This window comes from Oryctolagus cuniculus, chromosome 5 (genome assembly GCF_051225735.1).
Source record: "Oryctolagus cuniculus isolate XC-2025 breed Fujian yellow rabbit chromosome 5, ASM5122573v1, whole genome shotgun sequence".
NCBI lineage: Eukaryota > Metazoa > Chordata > Mammalia > Lagomorpha > Leporidae > Oryctolagus > Oryctolagus cuniculus.
The window spans coordinates 10,828,234-10,853,851 of record NC_142871.1 but is presented as its reverse complement, the minus strand read 5'-3'; the positions used below and the strand labels follow the sequence as shown (position 1 = coordinate 10,853,851).

General features: G+C 47.3%; 1 protein-coding gene and 1 long non-coding RNA gene across 20 annotated transcripts in view; both read left to right on the top strand.

Annotated features, from left to right (window-relative positions):
- The window catches only part of ARID1B (AT-rich interaction domain 1B), a 444,025-nt gene that overhangs the window by 16,628 nt on the left and 401,779 nt on the right, over positions 1 to 25,618 (top strand). The window lies entirely within an intron of this gene.
- On the top strand, positions 5 to 12,394 carry LOC149126406 (uncharacterized). The gene is made up of 2 exons (XR_016234459.1): positions 5 to 503; positions 1,032 to 12,394. It is a non-coding gene; the product is annotated as an uncharacterized LOC149126406 (long non-coding RNA).

Sequence of the window (25,618 nt, the reverse complement as noted above, 5' to 3'; positions counted from 1 at the left end):
AGTAGATGTCATTACAGAACTGGGGAGGTGAATGTGTGACCTGTGTCTTGGAAGGATCAGCATGTTTCTTTGTCTTTGAACTGTAAATGGCTAGACTGATTTTTTTTTTAAGATTTATTTATTTGAAAGTGAAGTAGGCAGGCATACAGGTTAAAATTGATTAGATTTGTGAACTGGAAGACCACGCCTTCACCATGCCCCTGTGTGACCTCATGCCCCTAACTGATGCCATTGCCACGCCCCTGTGTGGCCTCATTCCCCTACCTGGCCACACCTGGGTGCCCACCAGCCAATCAGGTTAATTAACCACTCCCTTTTGGAAGTGGGCTAAAAGCCGGACACAGTGTGGCCGGGCAGGCTCTTCTTCCCTGGCCTCTTGTCAGGAGGGGGCTTGCTGTAGCCCGGCGCCTCCAGGGCGCATGGCCTTCGGGCCTTGTGCTCTAGGCTTCCTGGCCCAGATACAGGCCTAGATGCTCTTTCACGGGACTGGTTCCTGGTGCTCGGTATGAACTCCTATTCACCTCTCTCCCCTAAATAAAGCTCTCACTCTCCTATGCATCTTTCTCACTAAATAAAAGCTTAAAACGTACCATGCTGCCTCGTTTATCTGTGCCGGTATTTAGAATTCTTCTCTAAATATTAGGCAAGAGCCTTCTTGGGCTTATTAATATTGGGGATTTAGTAATAAGCCCGTGGTGAAATCGTAAGGCACCCCAAATTCCGGTAGCACATGTGGCACCCCGGATAGCGTTTCGAGGGAACTTTAAGGGGCCACATTTCAGTGTAGATTTTAGGGGGTCTTCTCCGATTTCAAAAGGTTGAGTTACAGAGAAGTTGAGGTAGAGGCAGAGGCAGAGGCAGAGGTAGAGAGACAGGAGGAAGGAGAGGTCTTCTATCTGCTGGTTCATTCCCCAGATGGCCACAATGGATGAAGCTGGGCTGATCAAAGCCAGGACCCAGGAGTTTCTTCCAGGTCTCCTACGTGGGTGCAGGGCCTGGAGCACTAAGAGCATCTTCTACTGCTTTCCCAGGCCGTCAGCAGAGAGCTGGATTGGAAGAGGAGTCAGTCAGACACGAACCGGTGCCCATGTGGAATGCCAGCACTACCTATAGTGGCTTAGCCCTCTGTGCCACAGCGCCGGCCTCCTGATTGGTGTTTTACAGATTTGCTTCTGTGACAGTTCTTAATTCTGTGCTTATATGATTAATAAATGTAGTTAGAAAACAGTGGATTTTTGGAATTTTTATCAGGCAAAATTAGTTTTAAAGAATGTTTATCTTTGCCTTGATAATAAACAACTGGAAACTAAAATAAAATTCAGTGTAAGTAACAGTCATATCTGATTAGGTTGATATGACAGGGCATTCAGAAGGAAAGTTCTCACTGTAAGAATAATAGGTCTGAAGTGGCACTCCAGCTAGCCAAAGGAGGGCTGCCTGGGTCAGTCTGAAATTTATGAGTGCTTTCGTGTGGCTTTCCAAGCTGAGCTTTTCCTGGGTGCATGAGGGTGGATGGAACATTCTGGGCCAGAGCATCCGTCACAGGCGCTGTGGGAGGCTTTGGAAATACCCAGCCTTTTACAGTGCGCTGCATGGGACCTCCGTGTGCTTGATGGAGACGAAGGCAAGGCGGCCGAGGGGAGACTTGATTCTTTTCCATGTGAGGACTGATATGTAGGGCTTTCCTGCGTTTCTTTGCACGTGAGGACAGAGGGATGATGGCCCTTAGACGACTGCGCTCCATGCTGCCAGTGTCCTAATTTGCAACTCAGAAAATGGAGCTATAAGCACAGCCAAAAAATTAGATTAATGAAAGGGTGGAGGTGAGGAGGCAGGGCAGCTCCAAGAAGATAGGAGAGTGCTTCTGTGATTGGAGAAGAAGCAAGGCCAAGTACAGAGTGGGCCTCACGGGAGCTCCAGGTGCTGGGAGTCTTAGGAAGTGGGAAGAGAGAATAAGCGAAAGGAGGCAGGTGGTCGGGGCCAGGAGGGAGAAGGTAGGTGGCTGAAGAGAGGGGATTTGAGAGTAAGTTCATCCTGGGCCCAGTGTGAACTATGTGGTGGTAAAAGTTGCCAACCAAATCCGAAATTAACTTCAAGAAGGAGAGGGTACCGAGTAGTAGAGTAACAAACACAGGCAGAAACATGCCTTCAGTTTTTGGGCGAGGTTATCCTGTGACACACAGTCCTGATGGTTTCTGTCTTTGCTGTTGTCACGTGGCCGTGGCAGAGCCAGAGTCCATGGGGCCGGGGGACTTGAAAGCGCTCAGTGGTGTCGGAACGGCTGCAGAGAGCCTTCCTGTTCTTCTTGGCCTTGTTGTGTCAAAAGAGTACCTGGCAGTACTGGGAAGAGTTTCCCTTGGTGTCCCCTTTGTGTGTCCTTTCTAGAACTGTTGACAACACCAAGTCTCACAGCTTTCAGGAAAATCAGTTGGTGCGTACCTTTGTCTTAAACAAGTGATGTGGGTTGAGTTCCACTTAACCAGCACTGCAGGAGTGCGGAGCTGCGTCACAGATCCCAGCGTTGTGTCTGCTTTCTGGGTCTTCTACTCCTGTTTTCCTTACCTCCTGCTTGTTCCTCCTTTTGCTGCTGATCTTATTTCCAAATGACATACTCATGCTGTTTTCAGCTTAGAGTTAATTGAAGAAGTTCCTGTCTTTTGGTTCCTGTTTTGTGACAGTATTTCATTCTGCGTGATTGTGTATGATGGTATATCACTACTGGTTTCTCCTGGGGGTAGCAGAACTAACCGTCCGCCCAGAGACGTGCCCTTTGTTGCAGGAGCAGACAGCAGCACAGGGGAATCCAAAAGGAACTGGACGTTTTCAAACACTGGTCATTGTGTGTGAGCGTAACAAAACCCCGTTGTAAGGGAACTGTCACAGTTATCTCAGTGGTCCCACAGCTGCTCAGGTGTACTTCCTGTTGCAAGACAGTTGTCAGATGCCACGTGGGAACCCCGAGCCCACGCTCACTTCCTCAAGGTTGGGAGGAAGGGGCGTTCCCCTTCTGATGCCGCAGGGAAAGCATATGGGATTCCAGCTGCTGGAAGGCACTCCTGCTTTTGGATCGTCTTGGTTAGCACCAGGCTGTGGTTTTGGATGCGCTGGGTCTGAGATCTGTTCCCGGTACTCCGCAGGGTGCTGGCGTAGGAGAAAGAAGACTGGGGTATGGTGCAGAGGAGCTTGGTCTGGGCCTGGTCTGTATGTTATGTCCAGCTGAGAGTGGGGTTCATGAGATTGCCATTTGGGAGTGTGTGCGTAGAGGGGAGGGTGCTGAGGGGTTTTAGGGACACTAGCATTTAAGGGATGAATGAATGGGAGATGAAGACCTGGATGAGACCACAGAAACATGGACTGGTGGAGGTTCCTGGAGGGAAGACTGGCACAGCCCAGGTGAGCACCAGAAGGTCAGGTGAGGGGCCGGTGCTGTGGCGCAGCGGGTTAAAGCCCTGGCCTGAAGCGCTGGCATCCTGTATGGATGCCAGTTCTAGTCCCGGCTGCTCCACTTCCAATCCAGCTCTCTGCTGTGGCCTGGGAAAGCAGTAGAAGATGGCCCAAGTCCTTGGGCCCCTGCACCCGCCAGGGAGACCTGGAGGAAGCTCCTGACTCTTGGCTTTGGATCAGTGCAGTTCCAGCTGTTGCGGCCATCTGGGGAGTGAACCAGTGGATGGAAGACCTCTCTCTCTGTCTCTGCCTTTCTCTGAAACTCTTTCAAATAAATAAAATACATCTTTTTTTTTTTTTTTTTTTTTTTAATAAAAGTAAGGTCCAGTGAGGGGAGGCTGACACTCTGGCCATCTGGTCGTTGACCAGCTTGGAAGAGGCATCAGGATGGTGGCAAATGGTGGAAGGGGTGAATAGGAAGTGAGAAAGAGGCTTCAGGAGAGGGTTTCTGGTTTGTTTTTAAAAACTTTTTATGTAATTGGAAGGGAAGAGTAAAGAACTTGGGCTTACTGTTGGCTCTCTTTGAATCTAGGCTGTGCCTGTCACAGCCCCTAAAATGCCCGGCAACCCTGTTCTCCAACCGACAAGGGCTGCTCAGGTGGGGATGGGAGGAGGCTGTCTGCTCTGGGTCCCCCGTGCCTGGGGTTGAGTCTGGCACATGGTGGGACTCTGTGTGCCGGTAATACGAGACAGAGAGAGAGATTGAGACGTTCCCATCTGCTGGGTCACTCCCGAAATGTCTGCTGAAGCCAGGAGCCCAGAACAACATCCAGGTCTCCCATGTTGGAGGCAGGGACCCAGGCACTAGAGCCATTCATTCTCTGTTACCTCCCAGGGTGTGCATTAGCAGCAAGCTGAATCAGAAGCTGAGCAGGGACTCAAACCCAGGCACTCCAGTATGGGGAGTCGGCATCCCAAGTGTGGGCTTTCCTGCTGTGTGATACTGCCCCTGAGTTCTCTTTCTTGATCCTTGCAACACTCTGAGGTGACAGATTTTGTGGTCCCCTTTTATAGAGTTTAAGGAAATGTGGGCCAAAGGCACATGTGCTTTGCGCCATCAGGTTGGGGCACCAGGAGGCCAGCTGAGTCACTTAACCCTAAAGCACATACTGTGCTGCCTTTCTGCCTTCAGGTCGAAGATACTTCACCTGATTTGGAGACTGATTTTCCAGAAGAACGGTGTCATGATGCAGTGTTTTGGGTGCTCTTGATTGCTTTATTAAATTGACTGTCACTTAAAAAAAAGATTTATTTGAAAGGCAGAGGAGAGACAGGGAGAGACAGAAAGAGAAAGAGATCTTCCATGTGTTGGTTCAATCCCCAAATGGCTGCAATGGCTGTAGTTAGGCCAGTCTGCATCTAGGAGCCAGGAGCTTCATTGGGGTCTCCCACATGGGTACAGGGGCCCAGGCACTTGAACTATCTCCCACTGCTTTCTCAGGCCATAACAAAGAGCTGGATTGCAAGTGGAGCAGCCGAGACTGGAACTGACACCCATACGGGATGCTGATGCTACAGGTGGAAGCTTAACCTACTATGCCACAGTGCTGGTCCCTGGAGTGTCTCTTTGTTTTTATTTTTATTTATTTTTTTGTTGTTGTTTAGCTTTTCTTAATTTTTAATTTATTTTTAATTTATTTTTTGGAGTGTCCCTTTGGAGTAGTGCATCAGCGCCAGTCTGGGGAAGACTTAGCAGCGTGAAAGTTTGTAGAAACTTAGCATTTAGAAAATGAACTTTGGTTGTTACTTCTTCTGTGGTAGTATTCCCGGGTTAAGGCAGTTGTCAGTGGAATAAAAGTTGTTATTGGTGTTTTCTCATTACTGTCTGAAACTTTTTGTTTGAATGCTGTCATTCAGGATTGGACATCAAATATCTTGGCAATTCTGAAAAGAGTTTTCTCTGCATGTATAGGTTATAGTTATTCCTTGATGTTAGAATTTTTTGTAACATAGGTATGTATTTTCTACCCTGTATTTATAATAAAGCCATTCTGTAAATTACAGCCCACATATATGTCCCCTTTCAATTATTATTAGATTATAGGTTAAAGTCCTCCTGCTACCTGGAACCTCAAAGGGAAATCATTGTTTGCTGTAGTACTGAGATATTAAGTATTGAATAATTAATAATATAAGGTAATGTGTTGAACAAATACTAGATGTCAAGCGCTGTGCTAGGAACTACACGTGCGTCTTCCAAGAGGCCCGTCCTGTTACTGCACTGGGTTTCTAAATGTGCACCTAGAGGCGTATACAGGCCTAAGGCGCCTGTCTTGGAAGGGGCCTAGGCACAGTGTGAAACTAGGCATTTGGATGCCTGCTGTTTCCAGTGTTGGGCTGCGTTTATTTCTTTAGGAGTGATTGCAATGAGCAGAGCTGGGTAAGTTGTCTTTGTGGAATTGTCATAGTTTTTTTTTTCCTTGCTTGCTTGCATTCACATCATGTGGTAGTCTATGAGAATACTGGAAAAGTTGGTGAAGAAAGACCTCTTTCCTATCAAGGTTACAGAGGTAACACAAAACAGAATCACCAAAGAATCTGTGCAGTCCTAAAACTCCCAGCCAACAGGTGTAAATAAGAGAGTCGTTTCCTTCCTTCCTCCCTCCCTCCCTTACTTCCTCCCTCCCTCCCTCTCTCCCTTTCTCTCTCTCTCTTTCATTCATTCATTCATTCATTCATTCAAGATTTTATTTATTTGAAAGAAAGAGTTACGGGGGGGAGGGAGGGAGGGAGGGAGAGTGACAGAGAGAGAAAGAGATCCTCCATCTACTGGTTCACTTGGCAGTCTCTCCAGTACTGGGCCAGGCCAAAGCCAGGAGCCAAGAGCTTCATCTGGCTCTCGTATGTGGGTGCAAGGACCCAAGGATTTGGGCCATCCTCTGCTTCTTTCCTAGGTGCTAACGCACCAAGAACTCCCTCTGGTTCTCCTGCGTGAGTGGCAGGAACCCAAGTGCTTGAGCCATCATCTTCTGCCTGCCAGGTGCATTAACTGGAAGCTGGATCAGAAGCAGAATATCCAGGACTTGAACTGACACCACTCCCATCTGGGAGGCCGGTTAACCTCCCTGCACCACAGCCTCCGCCTCTAAAGGGGATCCTTACGATTGGCTTAGTTTTTTTTTTTTTTTTTTTTTTTTTTTTTTGACAGGCAGATTGGACAGTGAGAGAGAGACAGAGAAGAAAGGTCTTCCTTTTGCCGTTGGTTCACACTCCAATGGCCGCCACAGCCGGCGTGCTGCGGCCAGCGTACCGCGCTGATCCGAAGGCAGGAGCCAGGTGCTTCTCCTGGTCTCCCATGGGGTGCAGGGCCCAAGCACTTGGGCCATCCTCCACTGCACTCCCGGGCCACAACAGAGAGCTGGCCTGGAAGAGGGGCAACCGGGACAGAATCTGGTGCCCCGACTGGGACTAGAACCCAGTGTGCCGGCGCCGCTAGGTGGAGGATTAGCCTATTGGCGCTGGCCACGCTTGGTTTAGTTTTTATTGCTGTTCCCCTTCCTAAGAACAAAGAATCAAGACATGCATAATATGATCGAAGAATCTAGCAAAATCTCACCAAGAAAAGTATTAAAGGGGCCAGTGCTGTGGTGCAGTGGGTAAAACTGCCACCTGTGCTTCTGGCATCCCACAAGGGCACTGGTTCAAGTCCCGGCTGTTCCACTTCCCATCCAGTTCCTTGATCATGTGCCTGGGAAAGCAGTGGAAGATGGCTCATGTACTTGGGCTCCTGTACCCACATGGGAGATCGAGATGGAGCTGCAGGCTCCTGGCTTTGGCCTGGCCCAGCCCCAGCCATTTGGAGAGTGAACCAGCGGATGGAAGATCTCTTTCTCGCTGTGTGTTCCTGGCTTTTGATTGGCTCAGCTCCGGCTGAGTGAATCAGCATATGGAAGATCTCTCTCTCTCTCTCTCTGTAACTCTGCCTTTCAAATAAATAAATAAATCTTAAAAGAAGTGTTAAGGCTGGCGCCACGGCTCACTAGGCTAATCCTCCGCCTGCGGCCCCGGCATCCCAGGTTCTAGTCCCGGTGGGGGCGCTGGATTCTGTCCCGGTTGCTTCTCTTCCAGGCCAGCTCTCTGCTGTGGCCCGGGAGTGCAGTGGAGGATGGCCCAAGTGCTTGGGCCCTGCACCCCATGGGAGACCAGGAGGAAGCACCTGCTTCTGCCTTGGGATCAGCGCGGTGCGCTGGCTGCAGTGCACCAGCTGTAGAGGCCATTTGGGGGTGCAGGGGGGTGAACCAACGGAAGGAAGACCTTTCTGTCTCTCTGTCCATTCTTCCTGTCAAAAAAAAAAAAAAAAGTGTTAAAAGTACACTGTGGAGTTACCTAGTATTTTGGCCACTATACACACATGGCTATTTGGGTTAAAACAAAATAAAATTAAAAGTTCAGTTCTGCAGTTGCTCTGACCACATTGTAAGTGCTCAGTAGTAGAGAGTGCAGCACAGACCCAGAACCCACCCGTTGTTGCAGGGTCTGTGGAGCTGTACTGTAGACTTGGTTGTTAATTAGTTTAAATGCAGTAACACTATGCATTGCTCTTAGTAAGGGCACATGTGAGCTACTGGAATTGTGGATGGTTGTATGGATGATTCAAGGATGGCCTTGAATCACCATTCTGAAATTATCTTTAATGTCATCAAAAATCTAAACATCTGAAGTTAAAAAATAATTGAAAAAGCAGTAACACAGTATTGTAAGAAAGTACTTCTTTCTCTGGTTTGAAGCCTTCTGTCCAGGTTGTGCCATTTGTCTAACGTGGTAGGAGTCAGGGTGTCTGTGTTGTCTGTGTTCCAGAAAAATTATCTGTAGGTGGGGGGGGGAGAGAGAGAAATAAAGAAAAAATGATACAGAATTTCCATTCACTGTTTCACTATGCAGATGCCCACAGTGGCTGTGGCTGGGCGGGGGCCAGAGCCGGGAGCTCAGTCCATCTCCCATGAGGGCAGGAGCCCACTCACTCAGAGGCCTCCAGTGCTGCCTCCTGGTGTCTGCTCTGGCAGAAGTCAGAGTCCAGAGCTGGGAGGTGGACCCAAGCACTGATGCAGGATGTGGACGTCTTAACTTTAGGCAAATGCCTCCTTCCCACCTGCTTAAGAGGAGCTAAAAGCCTGCTGCTGGTTGGAACCAGCCTATGGGAAGGTATTCACTTGGTTTTGTTTACTACTCGCTGAAAATGCCCGTAAGACGGGTTAGTGATTTTTTCTTCTACAGCGTCTGAAGGACACTACTTGATTTCTGTCTGTGTGGCAGTTGAACTTTAACCAGCGGTCTGGTAGTTGGAATAGTTTATGCATTTTCTGTGGAAAAGCATCAAATTGCTTTCTCAAGATTGACTAAAATGCTTTAACTCTTCATAGCAAATGAGGCGTGAAACAAATTGTCAAAAGGATGGGGAGACAGAGTTACTGCAGCAGTGAGCACGGAACTGGCCAGGCTGTGCCGGGAAGGTGTGAGCCGGCAGGTCAGTGCGTGGATGCCCCTTCCTCCCCTCTTCCCGCCTGATTTCACACAGCTGGTCTTCACTCGGAGACCTCCGTCCACATCAGAAAGGTCACAGCCCTCTGAGACTGCTGGATCTCAGTGTTGCTGAGAAGAGCAGTTAGGAAGCGTTGGAGGCTGCAGATTGGAGCTACGCTTTCTGCTTCCCAGTGGTTCGCTTCACATCCCCGTTAGATGAAGCAAAAAGACATTTTTGGTGTCTCTGGAAGCTTGGATAGGTATTAAGTGTGTCAGTTTCCTATGTTCATACCCTTCTGTCATTCCGATTAGAATAATACGCTGCTTTTTGGGGTTTTGGAGCTTGAATAATAATGCTTGGATTGAAAGGTAATGAAGTAGTTAAATCATAGGTTTTTTACTTACAAATGTCAAGGGTTAATTTAAGGAATGGCTAGAAGTTTAATAGGGAGCACTCATATTTTTGGCTACTTATTCACTTTAAACTTGGAAGTTTCTATTTATATTCTTACGTTAGGATTTCTTAAGACACAGCAACTGAAAGGCTACCATTCTTGTAGGCCACTGGGGCTTTTAATGTCAAATATAGGCCAAATAGTCGGGATACTGTTCCATACAGCGTGGGGGGAGCGCCTTTAAACAGAAAGATTGTGAATTGGCTGTGCTTTTGCAGCCAGGTCTAAGAAAAAGATGATGTTTGTGTTTCTAAGTGTCTAACATCTCCTAAGTGAAGGGGTGTGTTGATACATGTGTGCATGTGTGTTGATGAGTCTGTTTTGTGTGTACAAGCACAGTATTAGGAGTTACATTCAAAGTAGTTTGAATATAACTATAAGTATGAAAAGTAGAGAAAACGCATAACCCTACCACACTGCCACTGACAGTGCTTTCATACCTTTGCACGTAGCTGTGATTTCTGACGCGGGTGTGACTGAGGAGGAGCAGGTGTCACCGTAGGTGTGTGTAAGGAATGTAGGAAATTGGTCGGACAGCCTCCAAGCAGCTGTGCTTCCTTTTTTATTCAACTGGCTCTAAATCCTTGAAGGTTTTGTATTTGATCTTATACATTTATTGAGGCTTTTCAGTGAGGGTTTAGGAGCCAACATTCTATTTGTGGAGTGCATTCCACATTTGTAAAGTGACGTCATAGAGATGCGTGTGTGGCTGTAAGTTTCACGTGTGGAGCAGTGGCGGGTCTTGGGAATGCTGCTTGCCTTTTCAAGAGGGAATGGAGATCTTTCCTTTGCTTGGGATCCAGTCTTGTTCTTGAGCTGTGTCTGCCAGTCTTTCCTCGTCATCGTTACGGTCCTGTCTGTCTGATATTTACCCAAATTTAAGTTAGCTTTTGTTTTTGCATTATTTATGATTCCCCAGTGCCTTTCTGTTCAAGTGAATGCTCTGTTTTTACTTACGTTGCATGTTCTTTCTTGTTCTTATTTTATATTTTTCTTTTTTTAAAAAGGTTTTATTTATTTATTTTTTTAAGATTTATTTATTTTACTGGAAAGTCAGAGTTACACAGAGAGAGAAAGAGAGGCAGAGAGAGAGAGAGGTCTTCCATCCACTGGTTCACTCCCCAGTTGGCCACAACTGCCGGAGCCGCAAGATTCGAAGCCAGGAGCCAGGAGCTTCTTCCGCGTCTCCCATGCTAGTGCAGGGGCCCAAAGGCTTGGGCCATCTTCTACTGCTTTCCCAGGCCATTAGCAGAGAGCTGGATAGGAAGTGGAGCAGCTGGGACTTGAACTAGTGCCCATATGGGATTCCAGCACTGCAGGTGGCGGCTTTACCTGCTACGCCACAGCACTGGCCCCAAAACCTTTATTTATTTAAAAGGCAGAGTTAGAAAAAGAGAAAGAGAGACACAGAGAGATCTTCCATCCGCTAGTTCACTCCCTAAATGGCTTCAATGGCCTGGGCTGGGTCAGGCCAAAACCAGAAGCCAGAAGCTTCACCCAGATCTCTCACCTGGATACAGGGGCCCAAATTTTTGGGCCATCTTCTGCTGCTTTCCCAGAAGCATTAGCAGGGAGTTGGATCAGAAGTAGACAAGTCGGGACTCAAACTGGTGTCTGTATGGGATGCTGGTGTCACAGGTGGTGGCTTGACCCATTATGCCACAATGTGAGTGAGCCCCTCTATTTTTCCTTTAAAAATTTTTTTTTTATTTGTGAGAGAGAGAATTGTGCATGCTCCCATCCACTGATTCACACCTAGAAATGCCTGCAATGCCCAGAGCTGGGAATTTGAAACTCCATCTAGGTCTCCTTTGTGAGTGGCAGGAACTCAATTACTTGAGCCGTCAGCACTGCCTGTTAGGGGTGTTAGTTGGAAGCTGGAGTCTGGAGTAGAGTCAGGCGTTGAACCCTGGGTACTGTGATGTGGGACAAGGATGTCTTAACCCCGTTCCCCCGCTCCAAGCCGGTTTGCCTTTTCTTTATTTTATTTTCTTTATTTTTTTTTTACAGGCAGAGTGGACAGTGAGAGAGAGAGAGAGAGGTCTTCCTTTGCCATTGGTTCACCCTCCAATGGCCGCCGCAGCTGCCGGCACATTGCGCCGATCCGAAGGCAGGAGCCAAGCGCTTATCCTGGTCTCCCATGGGGTGCAGGGCCCAAGCACTTGGGCCATCCTCCACTGCACTCCCTGGCCACAGCAGAGAGCTGGCCTGGAAGAGGGGCAACCGGGACAGAATCCGGCACCCCGACCGGGACTAGAACCCGGTGTGCCAGCGCCGCTAGGTGGAGGATTAGCCTAGTGAGCCACGGCGCCGGCCTGCCTTTTCTTGATCCAGTTCTTCCTGCTTCTCCACAGCAGTACATTTTGAGTGGATCCAATCTGAGCTTCAGATCCTATATCCTGCCCTGAGCATGTCTGTTGTTATGTTTTGCCAACACAAGTGAACAATTTGGACTCTTTCACCATATTTTTCTAAACACTTAGTCTCTTTTTCTTCATCTGCAAAATCTGGATAACAGTACTTAATTTATGAGGATTCAATTAACAAATGCGCTTAAAGCATACAACACAGTGTAAAATAAGTGTCCATTAAGTGGTAGCAGGAGCAGAGGTGATCGTGGTGGTTGTGTGAAATTCCCTAGCATGGTGGAATACCCCGTGATTGCAGACTGAGTTGACAACCAGGGGCCAGAGCACACAGAGCTTTGCACATGGAGAAAAGAGTCTGCTTCACTCTGTAGGCAGCAGAAACCACAAGGTACATTTACTACCTGGCAACATGAGATTTGGTCCTGTACCCTTTTATGTCTTCCTATCCTTGGTTCTTTTCCCACCAAAACTTTAAAATTTAAAGATTAGGCAATATTGCTAATTCCCAGTATTTATGAAGTGACATGTAATTAGAGCAAGAGTTTAACAAATGCAGACATCTTGCTAAAGTCCAGTACCCTACTCACCAATTCATGACTGTTTAGTCAGTAATTACTTGCTACTAACTATAAACCAGAGGACTTTAAAAGACTTGGGGAAATAAAATTAAATTGTAGAAAATGAAATTAAAAGATAAAAATGAAAAAATTAAACTTCATTTTTCAACATCAGCTTCATTAAGTTCAAGACAAGTAGTAAGCCATGACGCCAGCCATACAGTTCATAGAAAAAACTGACGGTCCTGGAAATTTAGCCATGATTAACTGAAAAACAGAAGCCTTTAAAAATTTTTAAGATTAAGAAACAGGTGCCACTGCTCTGGTGTAGCAGGTAAAACTGCTGCCTGCAACGCCAGCATCCCATAAGGGTGCTGGTTCGAGTCCCGGCTGCTCTGCTTCCCATTCAGCTCCCTGCTAATGTACCTGGGAAAGCAGCAAAGATGGCCCAAGTGTTTGGGCCCCTGCTGCTCATGTGGGAGACCTGGATGAAGCTCCTGGTTGTTGGCACTGGCTTTGGCCTGGCCCAGCCCTGGCCATCATGGCTGTCTGGGGAGTGAACCAGCAGATGGAAGATCTCTCTTTTTCTCTCTATCCCTATAAGTCTTTCAAATAAATAAGTAATTTTTTATAAAAACATTAAGAAACAAAAAGAAGTATGAAAGAGCCAGATCGGGACTGTAAGGTGAATAATGACTCCATGCGGAAACTCTTGCAAAATTGTCCGTGTAATGAGAAGAATGAGCAAGAGTGGTTTTGTGGTGGAGAAGGACACTTTGCTGAAGTTTTTCCAGGAGTTTTTGTGTTAAAACTTTGTCTAACCTTCTCAAGACATTCTCACTCAGCAGATGTTAGCGTTGTTTAGCATCCCAGAAAACTGCTGCCGTGACTTGTGCTCTTGCCTGGTCCCCCTTCACGCTGCCTGCACCACCGACTCTCCTGGTGGCTATTGCTTTGATTGTGCTTTGCCTTCAGAGTCCTACTGCTACAGTCACATTCCCTCTCCCGTTACGTTCTTTGAATAAATGCTTGGGTGTTGATCCCACTTGTCTAAAATTTCCATGGAAAGCTCTGCTCTTAGCTGCAGCTGATTTGGCTATATCAGTTTGGGCACCCATCAAGCAGAAACTTGTGTTCCATGTTAATTTTGAGTCAGAATTATGTGAGCTAAACCAGTTGAGATGCCTGTGGTGTTGCTGTCGTTCCTGCTGTTGAACACTGGCCCTCTTCAGCGAGGGCGCAGACAGGACCAGTTCTTTGCCCTCTGGTTGATGTGGCTGCTGTGCCACTGTCGGCTTCATCTTCAAGATCATGTTGGCCCTTCGTGAAGTGTGGTAAACATTTGTAAACCAATGATTTCCCTGGGACATTGTCCCTATAAGTCAGTCAGTCAGTCTGTCTGTCTTCCTTCTTTCATTTCTTTCTTTATTTGAAAGGTAGAGTTACAGAGAGAGAGAGGAAGAGAGAGAGATCTTTTGTCCACTGGTTTACTTCCCGGATGGCTGCAAAGGCCAGGGCTGGGCCAGGCTGAAGCCAGGAACCTGGAACTCCATCCAGGTCTCCCGCATGAGGGCAGGGGCCCATGCACTTGGGCCATCTGCTGCTGCTTGCTCAGATGCATTAGCAGGGAACTAGATCAGAAGTGGAGCAGCTGGGACTCAAACTGGCACCCGTATGGGATGTTGGCATTGCAGGTGGTGACTAACTGCTGTGCCACAATGCTGGCTCCTGGATTTTCCATAAAGCATCCGTGATTTCACTGTTCTTCCACCCAAGCTTCACCATCAATTTGATGTTTGTTCTTGCTTCAATTTTGGCAGGATTCATGTTGCTCTGATAGGGGCTTTCTGTCCAAAGTGATGTCTTACCCTTGCTAGTGCCTCAAACTAGGTCCTGTTCAGATACATTATAAAAAGTTAATGTGGGGGCGGCACTGTGGCCTAGCAGGTAAAGCTGCTGCCTGCAGTACCGGCATCCCATGTGAGTGCCATTTTGAGTCCTGGCTGTTCTACTTCTGATCCAGCTCTCTCCTATGGGCTGGGAAAGCACTAGAAGATGGCCCAAGTCTTTGGGCCCCTGCACCCACGTGGGAGACCAGGAAGAAGCTCCTGGCTTCTTGCTTTGGATCAGTGCAGCTCTGGCCATTGCAGCTTCTGGAGAGTTAACCAGCTGATGGAAGACTCCCTCTCTCCCTCTTTCCCTCTTTCCCTCTCTCCCTCTCTCCCTCTCTCCCTCTCTCCCTCTCTCTCTCTCTCTCCGCTTCTGTCTCTCTGTAACACTGCCTTTCAAATAAATAAATCTTTAAAAAAAGGTTAATCTGAGTATATTTTGATGCCCCTCCAAAAAAAGGAAATCCATGAGTCTGTGCATGGTTTTTCATAATATACATTTTCCACTAACTTTTTTTAAAAATAGATTTATTTATTTGAAAGGCAGAGTTATAGAGAGGCAAAAGCAGAGAGAAAAGTCTTCCATTTGCTGGTTCACTCCTCAAATGGCTGCCTGAAGCCAGGAGCCAGAAGCTCCTTCGGGGTCTCCCAGGCAGGTGCAGGGGCCAAGCATTTGGGCCATCTTCTACTGCTTTCCCAGGCCATAGCAGCTGGATCGGAAGTGGGGCAGCCGAGACGCTAACTGACGCCCAAGTGGGATGCTGGCTCTGCGGGTGGTGGCTTTACCTGCTATGCCACAGCGCCAGCTCCTTTCCATGAACATTTTGAAGACTCCTTAAAATTGGTTATCCTGCTCAGGCTGGAACAAAACTCAGACTTACCCTGCTGTCCCTTGGCCGACTTAGGATGTCTGGGGTGAGCCCTCTTTCTGGAGTGTGACCTTTGCTGCTGGGGTTTGAGTCTCCAGGCAGGTCTGGCCCGTTTTTCTGCGCCTGCCTTTGCTGGACAATGTGCTACGTGAGGGGGAGGAGTAGGCAGATGCATTCAGTTTGAAACTTCTGCTTTACCACTTATTTTTGCACATGGGAAAATTACAGTACCCAGGTTGTGGGGTTATTTTGAGTATTAAATGAGGTAGTATGTGTAAAGCTCATACAAAATGTTGGCTGTGGGGCCAATGCTGTGGTATAGTGGGTAAAGCCACCAGCTGCAGTGCTGGCATCCCATATAGGCACCAGTTCGAGTCCCCCTGCTCCACTTCTGATCCAGCTCTCTGCTATGGCCTGGGAAGGCAGTAGAAGATGGCTCAAGTGTTTGGGCCCCTGTACCCACGTGGGAGACCCTCCTGGCTCCTGGCTTCAGATAGGCCCAGCCCTGGTCATTTTGGCCATTTGGGGAGTGAACCAGTGGATGGAGGACTTCTTTCTCTCTCTCTTTGCCTCTGCCTCTCTGTAACTCTGTCTTTCAAAAATATAAATAAATCTTTAAAAAAAAATGTTGCTATTACCGCCATTACTGTTGTAGAACCTCAGACCTGGTTCTGCTCACCTGAGTACACTGACACTGGGGTAACAGAAAGTAGTTTTGTTTGTTTATTTTGTTTTGTTTTTGAAGATTTTAAAGGCAGAGTTAGAGATAAGGAGAGACTGAGAGATCTTCCATCTACTGGTTCACTCCCTAAATGGCCAAAATGGATGACTGTAATGGGCGGGGCTGGGCCATGAGCCAGGAACGCCATCTGGGTCTCCCACGTGGATGCAGGGTCCCAAGTGCTTGGGCCATTTTCCACTGCTTTCCCAGGCGCATTAGCAGGGAGCTGGATCCAAAATGGAGCCGCTGGCACTTGAACTAGCGCCCATATGGGATGCTGGCATTTCTAGCAGTGCTATGCCACAATACTGCCCCAGAAAGTAGATTACTTATCGTTGTGAAGTGCAGAGCAAGGTGTAGGGGGTAGCCAGTGCTTAGTGTCCAGGCTCTGTAAGGGATTAGGGTAGGGAATCTTAGAGAATGAGGTTGGGGTGGAGAGGTGTGTGTTTGGTTCATGTGCAGGTCTCTGGTTGGTCTGAGGTGCTCGTGGTCCTCCTCTGATAGATCAGTGATAGGATGGCCATTGGTTGCATTCTTTTGGGATTTGATGTTGACAAAAAAGGCTTCTGACATTAGTTTTTGCTCCAGGCCTTGGGTTTCTGTAAAAACAGAAACCTTAAGGCAAGGCGTAAACTCAACATGTATCTGTAGAGGAGACAGATGACCTCCCGAGTCCTGGGATCTGCGGCCCTGTGGGGCTGGCTGCCCTGGTGCTCCACTCTCGGTTAGTGAGTTAGTCTTCAGTAAGAGGTTGATTTGCAATCATCAAAGCAGGGCCAAGGACTTCGGGCTAGGAGAGGGATCCTGGGCCTGAGTTTACCCACGACGGAAGCGGTGTACCGGGCTCAGCTTCACCATTGCTGTTGGTCGGGGCAGGCATTGGTTTGCCTGTAGGGACACTCTGCTAGGGGGCCTACAGGAAGCTTTTTCTAAGCAGAGGCCACCTTTGCTTTATCTCCTTTCCTTCAGTGAAAGGAAAGAAATGGGATAAGAGGCACATTTGGCAGCTTTGAAAACTTGTGATACGATTTTTTTTTTTGTAAGAGTTCATTCCTGATTTACATAATGGCCACTTTTCCTCCGTGACCTTCACTGAATTAGGTTTAGTACCGTGTCCCCAGATCTTAGCCGTGAGTGCTGTTGAGCTTGTGTTTCCTTATCCATGAAAGGGGGATTGAGTGAGTTGCAGTGAGGTGCGCTGCCTTGGTGCGCAATGAGGGGTGAACGTCTGCACAGCATACACTCGCAAAGGCCAAGGCCGTGCCCTTCAGAAGCCCCTGCGGCTCTGAGGCTGTGCCATTGCAGGGCAGGTTCTGCCTTTGCTTCCCCCGGTTCATCATCTCCGCTTGTCTTTTCTACTAAAAACGTATTTTCTACCGAAGTTTACCTGTGGATTGCTTGCTTTTACTTTTTTTAAAAAAATGTTTTAAAAGATTTATTTATTTATTTGAAAGGCAGAGTTACAGAGCGGCAGAGAGAGAGAGAGAGAGGTCTTCCGTCTGCTGCTTCACTCCCCAGATGGCCATAACGGCCAGAGCTGGGCTGATCTGAAGCCGGAAGCCTGGAACTTCTGACTGCATGTGGGTGCAGGGGCCCAAGGACTTGGACCATCTGCTGCTGCTTTCCCAGGCACATTAGCAGAGAGCTGGGTCAGAAGTGGAGCAACCAAGACTCGAACTGGCACCCGTATGGGATGCTGGCACTGTAGGCAGCGGCTTTACCTGCTACGCCACAATGCCAGCCCCTGGTTTTACTTTCTAATAATACTTTACAGATCACTTAATTGGCATATTACTTTTCTTATCTCGTCTTGACAGTAATCTTGGAAGTTTTGGTTACTGACGATCCCTGATTTATATTTGTGGAAACTGAAGCATGGTGTCCTTGTTAAGGACACAACGTAGATTCAAACCACATCTTGTGACTGAAATCTAAGCTTCTGTTCTCCACGTTGTTGCTATGGGATGTCTTGGTGATTCTTTGCCTTTGAGACAGGTTGGCGTTTGGATTAGGGGTCAGGACGCTTCCTGCGCAGGGCCAGGAAGTAAATACTTGAAGCGCCCTGCAAGGGGTGTTTGGATTACTCAGCTGTGCTGCTGTGGTGCCAGAGCAGCCTAGACAACCTGTGAATGGATGGGGGTTCTGACGCGTTTGAGCTCTTGCTCTTCATTTGATCCCCTGCCCCTCAAAGAAAAAACTATTAAAAGAGGTAAAAAGTATCCTTAGCTTGTTGGTTACGCAAAAATAAGAGGCAAACTAGATTGGGTGGGAATACCAGTTTGCCACACCCAGGCAAGGTGCACTTTCTCATTTTAGGTTCCATCCAGATCTTGCATCCTGCACCCAATGAGGTGTCTCTGTTTTTGCCACCTTGTATTTTCCAACCTCATGTCACCCAGCTAGCGTGTTACCGGCAGGCCCTGTTGGATGCAGTCTGGGGCCCAGAGGCAGGAAGTGTATTACACCGGAACTGCTGTCCTAATAGGTCATAAGCAGGAGGCTCGCGTATCTCAAACCAGGCTTCTTGATTCTCCATGCAGTCGTTGTGTTTTGCCATATTTTTACCGCCTAATTTTTACTTGAGATTCTTATGCTAGGTACGCCCCTTCTTCAAATTTAGAGGCTTTTTTTTTTTTTTTTCCTGAAGATTTGGTTACTTTTTTGAAAGGCAGAGTGACAGAGCGGGAGAGAGAGGTCTCCAACTGCTGGTTCACTCTCCAAATGCTGGTAACAGCCTGGACTGGGCAGGCTGTAAAGCCAGGAGTCAGGAACTCCGTCTGGTTTTCCAACATGTGTGGCAGGAACGCTTGTACTTGGGCCATCATTTGCTATGTCCAGGTGCATTAGCAGGAAGCTGAATTGGAAAAGCACGAGTAGCCAGAACTCCCATATTGGATCCAGGCATCCCAAGTGTCCCAACAGTTGCCCCTAAATTTTGATTTATTCTTGAGATTTTCTCTTTCTGCCTGCCTGCCTTCCTTCCTTCCTTCCTTCCTTCCTTCCTTTTTAATGACAGAAGTGCAGTACATGAATACATTCTCTTTTTACAAATTTTATTTATTTGAGAGGTGGAAAGAGAGAGAGAGGCAGAGGGAGTGTTCTTCTCTGTTCTCATTCACTCCCTGCTACAACGTGGACAGGACTGGGGTGGAAGCCGAAGTCAGGAGCTGAAAATGTAATTCGGGTCTCCCACATAGGAGGCAGGCACCCAGTTACTTGAGCTGTCACCACAGCCTCCCAGGGCCTGCACTGGCAGGAAGTTGGAGTTAAGAGCTGAAGCTGGGAATGGAACCCAAGTTACCTGACAAGGCATGCAGACAGTATCTTAATCACTACGCTAAACATCTGCTCCCTGTTTTTGTTTCTTTATTTTGTTAATGTTCTTTGGCTCAAAAACATTATTTTATTAGGGACTGAGGAAGGGGGGAAAAGAGAACATGATGCCATTTGCTGGTTCATTCCCCAAATGCCTGCCTATAGCTGGGACTGGTTGAAATTATGAGTCAAGAACTTAATCTGAGTCTCCCTTGTGGGTAGCAGGGGCTCAGCTACTTGAGCCATCACCCACTTCTCTCCCAGGGTCTGCATTAGCAGGAAACTGGAGCTATTCTATCTATTCCTGACATTCTAATATGGAAAGCTGACATCCAACTTGCGTCATGACTGCTAGACCAAATGCTTGCCTATTTTCTTTATAAAAGATTCAAACACTGACAAAAACATACCTGGAGTATTTAAAATTCCTTTGTCCTTCGGCTGTCTGATACCATGGCTAAGATGCTGCGTGGGGTGCCCACATCCTGTGTTGAGGTGCCTAGATTTGAGTTCGTAGCTTCACCCCCAGTTCCAGCCTCCTGCTAACGCGCATGCTGGGAGGCACAGGCGGTGACCCAAGTACCAGGGTTCCTGCCAAACACATGGGGGGCCTAGATTTGAGTGACAGGCTCCTAGTTTTGTCCTGGCCCAGCCCTGGCTGTTACAGACATTTGGGGAGTAAACTAGTAGATGAAAGGTCTTTCTCTATCTGTGTGTCTCTGCCTTTCAAATAAATAAAACTGAGTAGAAATTAAAAAAAAAATCCCTTCTGCTGTTTCCACTTCCCAGAGGTTTCCACTGTTGAATCAGGCTTGTTTTCTGTTTTGAAATCCTGCGAGCATAGGCAGCCACGTAGAAGCTCCTGACTAACCTCATATAGTGTGTATGCTCCTTGTCCTTTTTCTGCACTGGAGCCTTTTTATTTTAGATTTATCTCAGCAGTTCTGCTTTTTTCGTGGGGTAATTTTGTGGGTATGGGGAAGACGGTTGTCTAAGCAGAAACTGAACAATGAAAGAAACACCCCACCATGTGGTTTCTGCTGTGGGCCACCGAGTCACTTTGGAATGGCGCCCTCTTCTGCAGGCGGTTGGCTAGACGATTTTCCTGGAAATTGGGACTGGGTCTCACGGTCTGAACCCTCTGACAGTCTAGGCCTCCTGTGTCCCCGCTGCTGAGCGTAACTGAGTTTCTTACCTGGAGCGTGCTATTAGGACACAGCCTCTTCACAGTTATGCTGTGTAACTGTAGATACTCTAGTCCTGTTCTGTCCCAAAGCAGAGGTCGAGGTAGGCATTTCAAAGTAATTGAATTCAGTAATTGAAATTTCAAAAGTAATTGAGAGAAGATGAGAGCATTTCCTATTTAGAAGGCAGCAGCTAGATTTTTTTTTTTCCTTGAAATCATTTTCCTAGTATCTAGTTAGCTTAAAAAAAAAAAAAAGGAAAGGAAACAGAAACGGGACTGTGGAGTGGTGAACGTAGGTCTTGAAATATTTCAGTTCCCATGCTTTGTAGGGGCGGCACTGGTGGATGTCCCCATCGGATGTGGATGTGATTCAGTGACACCTGCGGAGGACGGGGCACCTGCCCTCTGCTCTTGGGGGTCCCTCCTGTGCTGGTGCTGCCGGCGTGGGCCGCAGCCTAAATCCACCGAAGCAGGACTGCCCGTTGCTGAAGTCACCACTGCTGCGGTCCTCCTCTCATTGCTTTTTTATAAATGACTATTTTTTATTACTTCTATACCTGCATGTTTCAGTTTTAGAAAAAAAATTGTCGATATTCTAACTCTTCATCATTAAAGAATTCTAGCCTGTATTCCACATGAAAATTGAAAATAAAAGCAGCCGTGTTATTGTTAATAAGGGCTTACTCATTAGCTGTGCGAATTCTTTGTGTGGTTTAAAATATAATGAATATCCTGCTCTTGTTTTCACTTGAAGAGAGGAAAGCCCTTTAAAAAAGTTTTTTAATGGCACTAAAGTCCATGTTTAAAAACAGTGTTAAGGATTTTTATTTCTTTGGGTTTTGAGGAGAAATATTTTAAAGTTGTACATATGAGTTTGTTTTATCTGCATGATTCTAGTTAAAGTTAATTAAAGTCACATGGTTGAACAAATCTCTGAAATCACACATTTTGGAGACTTATTTATTGCATCTGTTTTACTCTGTTTATTTGCTGTTACTCTTTTAAAAGTAAATCACCAATAACTTAATTTAATGAATTATTGCTCATCTTATTTTTGGCCTCCTTTCTCTTGCTCTCTCCGTGCTTTCCAGCTGGCACATGAAGGCCCCGTCTGTTTGAGCTCTGGGACTGTTGAACCACATCACACCATGACCGACCTCCTGATTATAAAGGAAGCAGCACATGATGGCCACGTTGAGTCCTGGCCTTTGCCTCACATGCTTTATGAAAAATGTGGCCACTTTGTGCACAGGATCTCCTGGTGGGATATTGACATTTTACCCACCCAGAAACCTGTGTATAAAGTAAGCAGCTTTTCTTTTTAAAGGGAAATTCTACAGTTGTAAAATTTAGGCCTATTTTAATTTTGAGATCTAGATGAAATGTAATCCCCGGAGTACTCTTTCCATTGTTGCAGTCTCATCTTCTTTTCATATGGTGCCTGATTTAGTTGGAAACAGGTTAGTAACTATGCATACTTAAAGGAGGCAATTTAATAAACAGGATTTTAGAGAAACCTAATAAGGGCTGTAAAATGATACTAGTGAATCAATTGCATTATATAGGAGGCCTAGGTTAGAGGTAGCGTTTAGATAAGTGTGGCACATCTGGGGCTTCTGTTGCACTGTTGCAAAGACATCTAAAGGTTTGGGTCTCAGGGGAAGGAGTTCAGCCTGCTGGTTAAGACGCTCATCCCACATCCGAGTGCCTGGGTGTGAGCCCTGGCTCAGCTCTGAATGCCAGCTTCCTGCTACCGCAAGCCCTGGGAGGCTGTGGTGATGGCTCAAGTAATTGGGACCCTGTCCCTTACCTTAGAGACCTGGATTGAGTTCCCAGGGCTCAGTCTTCCACCCTGTGAGGGCTGTTGTGGACATCTGGGGAGTGAACCAGCAGATGGGGGGGAGGCTTAGTGGCAGGGATCTCTCTCTCATATAAATACATAAGTTATATTCATAAAAAGAGATTTGCATTTCTCAAACAAAAAGTTGGTCAGTGTGGGTGACAGTTTGCTTTTGGGTTTCCTGGTTCATTTAAAGATGAATCAGAAATAGCATTCTCCTATCATGTAGGCTGAAGCCAACTAGACAGTGATGCTGGCTGTAGCTGCAACACGGTCTCACAGATTAAGATCAGGCTGAGCAAGGTCAGCTGTGTGGAGGAGGGCGGTTTGTGGCCACGTAGCTGGACAGGGGTAGAGACATGCAGTCCTCAGCTTGGGGGCTGTCCGCCATCATCTGTGGTCCTGGGTGGCAGGCAGGTAGCTGAGCTGTAGGTCTGAGTGAGGTAAAGAGTGGCAGGTGGCTGCCTTTCATTGTACCTTGTCATTCGACAATAAAATGCCACAGACTGGGTGGCTTCAAGGGCAGTTAATTCCCACAGTTCTGGAGTCTGAGGTCCAAGATCAGGGTGCTGGCAAAACCTTTTTCCATTTGAGGCTTCCTCTCTGGGCTCCTAGGTACCCACTGTTCCTGTTTTCTCTCTGTGCACCTGCAGGGGACGGGGAGCAGGAGAGTGCTGTGTACCAGCACCCACACCCTGACCTCTCTTTGGGGCATCAGTTGTGTCGGGAAGGCCCACCACTACGATCTCATTTACCTGTTCCTACCTTTTCATAGGCCGCTGCTCCAGATAGTCCTGTTGGGGGTTAGGGCTTCGACAAAACAATTTGCCCTGGAGGTGGGACACAATTCAGACTATAGCAACTTGAAAGAAGGGACTTGTGGGTACGTGCTGCTCATAGCAAGGGATACTAACTGGCATGGCCCAGAGTGGGGCTGAGCGGCAGTTGTGGATGCCTCCCTCAGAGAGCATCGGCTGGACGGCCCTGGCTTTATCCTTATTCCATCCAGTCCTCGTGCAGCCCTGCGCAAGTTACCAGCTCTCAGAGAGGTTTCCTTCAAGTCCGGTGGTGCTTGACACCAGTGAGGACTTTGTTCATCGTATCCCGCCAGGTGCACAGTAGGTGCTCAGGGAATGGTGGTGGCTATGGCGTTTGTGCATTTGATATGTATGTACATAGTTTTCATTTTTTATTATCCACCGAAATGGTAAACTCCCCTTGAATCCTTCTCTTTCTTTGGATACGAACACTTTGCCCACAGCTGGACTCATGGGTTGGTGGGTTTTCCTCTGTCCCTTGGCATTTGTGAGCCCACCAAGACCACGACTTAATTCCTCTGTTAGAGTGGCTGTCTCCTAGACTCGAGGGGCATCTCGCACCTTCATTTAGGTTTCATGGTGCCTTGCACATTAGTATTTGTTTGGTTTAAACAGTGTTGAATGCATGAATAAGTGAACAGATATGGCCTCCGAGGTAATGTGATTCCACCTTCATCTAAATCTGTGTTTCTCACATGTTTCTATGTAATGGCTTCGTTTGATGAGTGTGAATTTCCTCAGTCCCCTTCCAGCATGCAGATAGAAGATCCCCCAAGGGACCAGGGCCCCTAGCTCCCACCTCCCTTGGAAAGACAGAAGCTACATTTTTCCTGTACATCCTCAACAACTGAGATTATTTTTATCAAGCTGTACTCTCACAGGTTATGTTAGGAAAAAAAAATAGCTTCTCTCCTTTTTCAGGTAGAAAATTAGGGTCCTGAATGTGGGTGTTGGCTGCGCCCTCGTGCCAGCCGCCATCACAGCTTTGCAGCATCTGTCCATTCACCTCCAAGACTCACTGCCCTAATGCCTTTCTGACCCACTGGGCTGCTGTCACAGGTGGGAGTGGAGCTGCCGTTAAATGTTTGGGTGCAGTACTGTGTCCCCACCTCCTTGCACATGTGCAAGAGAATTCTTTGTCTTCCCTGTGTAGAGTCCTTTTGGTGCAGTTACATTGACAGGCATTTGGTTTTGTACAGCCTATTCTCTGATTACAGCGTGTGGCTCACAAAGTGACCCTAGACATGTGCTGTGCTTTCATAATGCCCCTCGCTCCAGAACAGAACGCACTTTGTAGAAATTACCTTGTCAGTTCCTGGGGCATCCCTGTGAGTACGCTGCTCTGTAAGGGAGTGACGTGAGACAGAGAGGTTAAGGGGCTGCCCTGCACCCTGAACCACTCCCAAAGGCAGTCTAGATCTGGCATCCAGTAGCCATGGATTGGCCATATTGGCTTGCCGTAGCAGAGTGGGTGCCGATCAGTTCTCTTTTCCAAGCCAGCAAACAGAACACCTTTGGTCACAAGATTTAGAGTAAATTTATAAGGTGAGCCTTCTTTGTAAGGGGATTCTGTGGGTGTTCCAGGGAGTCACAGCTCAGAGCACCGACAGGAAGGAAGCTGAAGTGCACCTGGTCTCCAGAGGAGGCCTCTCGTGAGTTCAGAGTGACCCATTTACAAGGGGCCTGATTCAGAAGTGGATCGCACTGAATGGAACTGTTTGAAATCGGCCCCTGCCCTTATGCCCGGGGAGGTCTTTTATGCCTAGTTGGCTTGGCAGGTGAGCTCTGAGAAGGTGAGGAGCACACCTGGGGCCTGGCAGGGGTCCTGAGAACCAGGGACTTGCGCAGAACTGGGCATTCTCTCTGAAAAGAATCCTGGTAAAGCAGCAGTCTGCCGGGCTTCATGCTTGTGTGGGTGCGTTTGGAATATGGTGAGACAGGTGAAGGGTCTCAGCTTTTGAGAGAATTATACTTGGTGACTTAAAATTCCCCTCTCTTCTCTTCGGCCCCAGTCTTAATATTTTCTTTCATATGAAAAATGCTTTCTAGACTTAGGTCTGTTGATGGATTGTGATGATATATTTAGATGAAGACCCATCAGTTACCAATAGACTAGTAAATGGTGAGCAAGAAATTGAATATAAGAGCATGTAAACTAACAATCCGTACACACATACTTTTGAAAGACTGAATGCATGCTGATATTTTTGAGTCTTTTAAAATGGATATATTTTGGTATCTTGGTCATACATTCCTAAAATTTCTGGTCATGCCTTTCTTACTAGAAAGTGCAAGAAAGGAAGAGGATGGGACATTGGCGGTAGTCAGATCAGTGTGCCAGTCTTCGGTGGTGCTGCTCTTGGTCCTGACAGGGGTACAGCGTGATGGAGATGCCGCAGCGAAGGTTCAAGCTTGACTCGTTTAGTTGTTACAGGAAGATGGTAGAGCCCTCATGCCCGAGCCTCTCGCGTGTGTGTGTGTATTGACTGATTGAGCAGAAGCATATTGATACCCAGTGTAATTCACATGAAACTTTCAGCTTTCCTGCAGGCTGATGGAGGTAATGTGACATCTTTGGTTTTTCCCCTTTATCCCTTTCCCCCCTCACCCATTTTTTAAAATAGCAGTGCTTCTCATACTGTCAGAATTCTGTGTTGTGACACCCTCCTCAGGAGTTATGACAGCAGGGTAATGA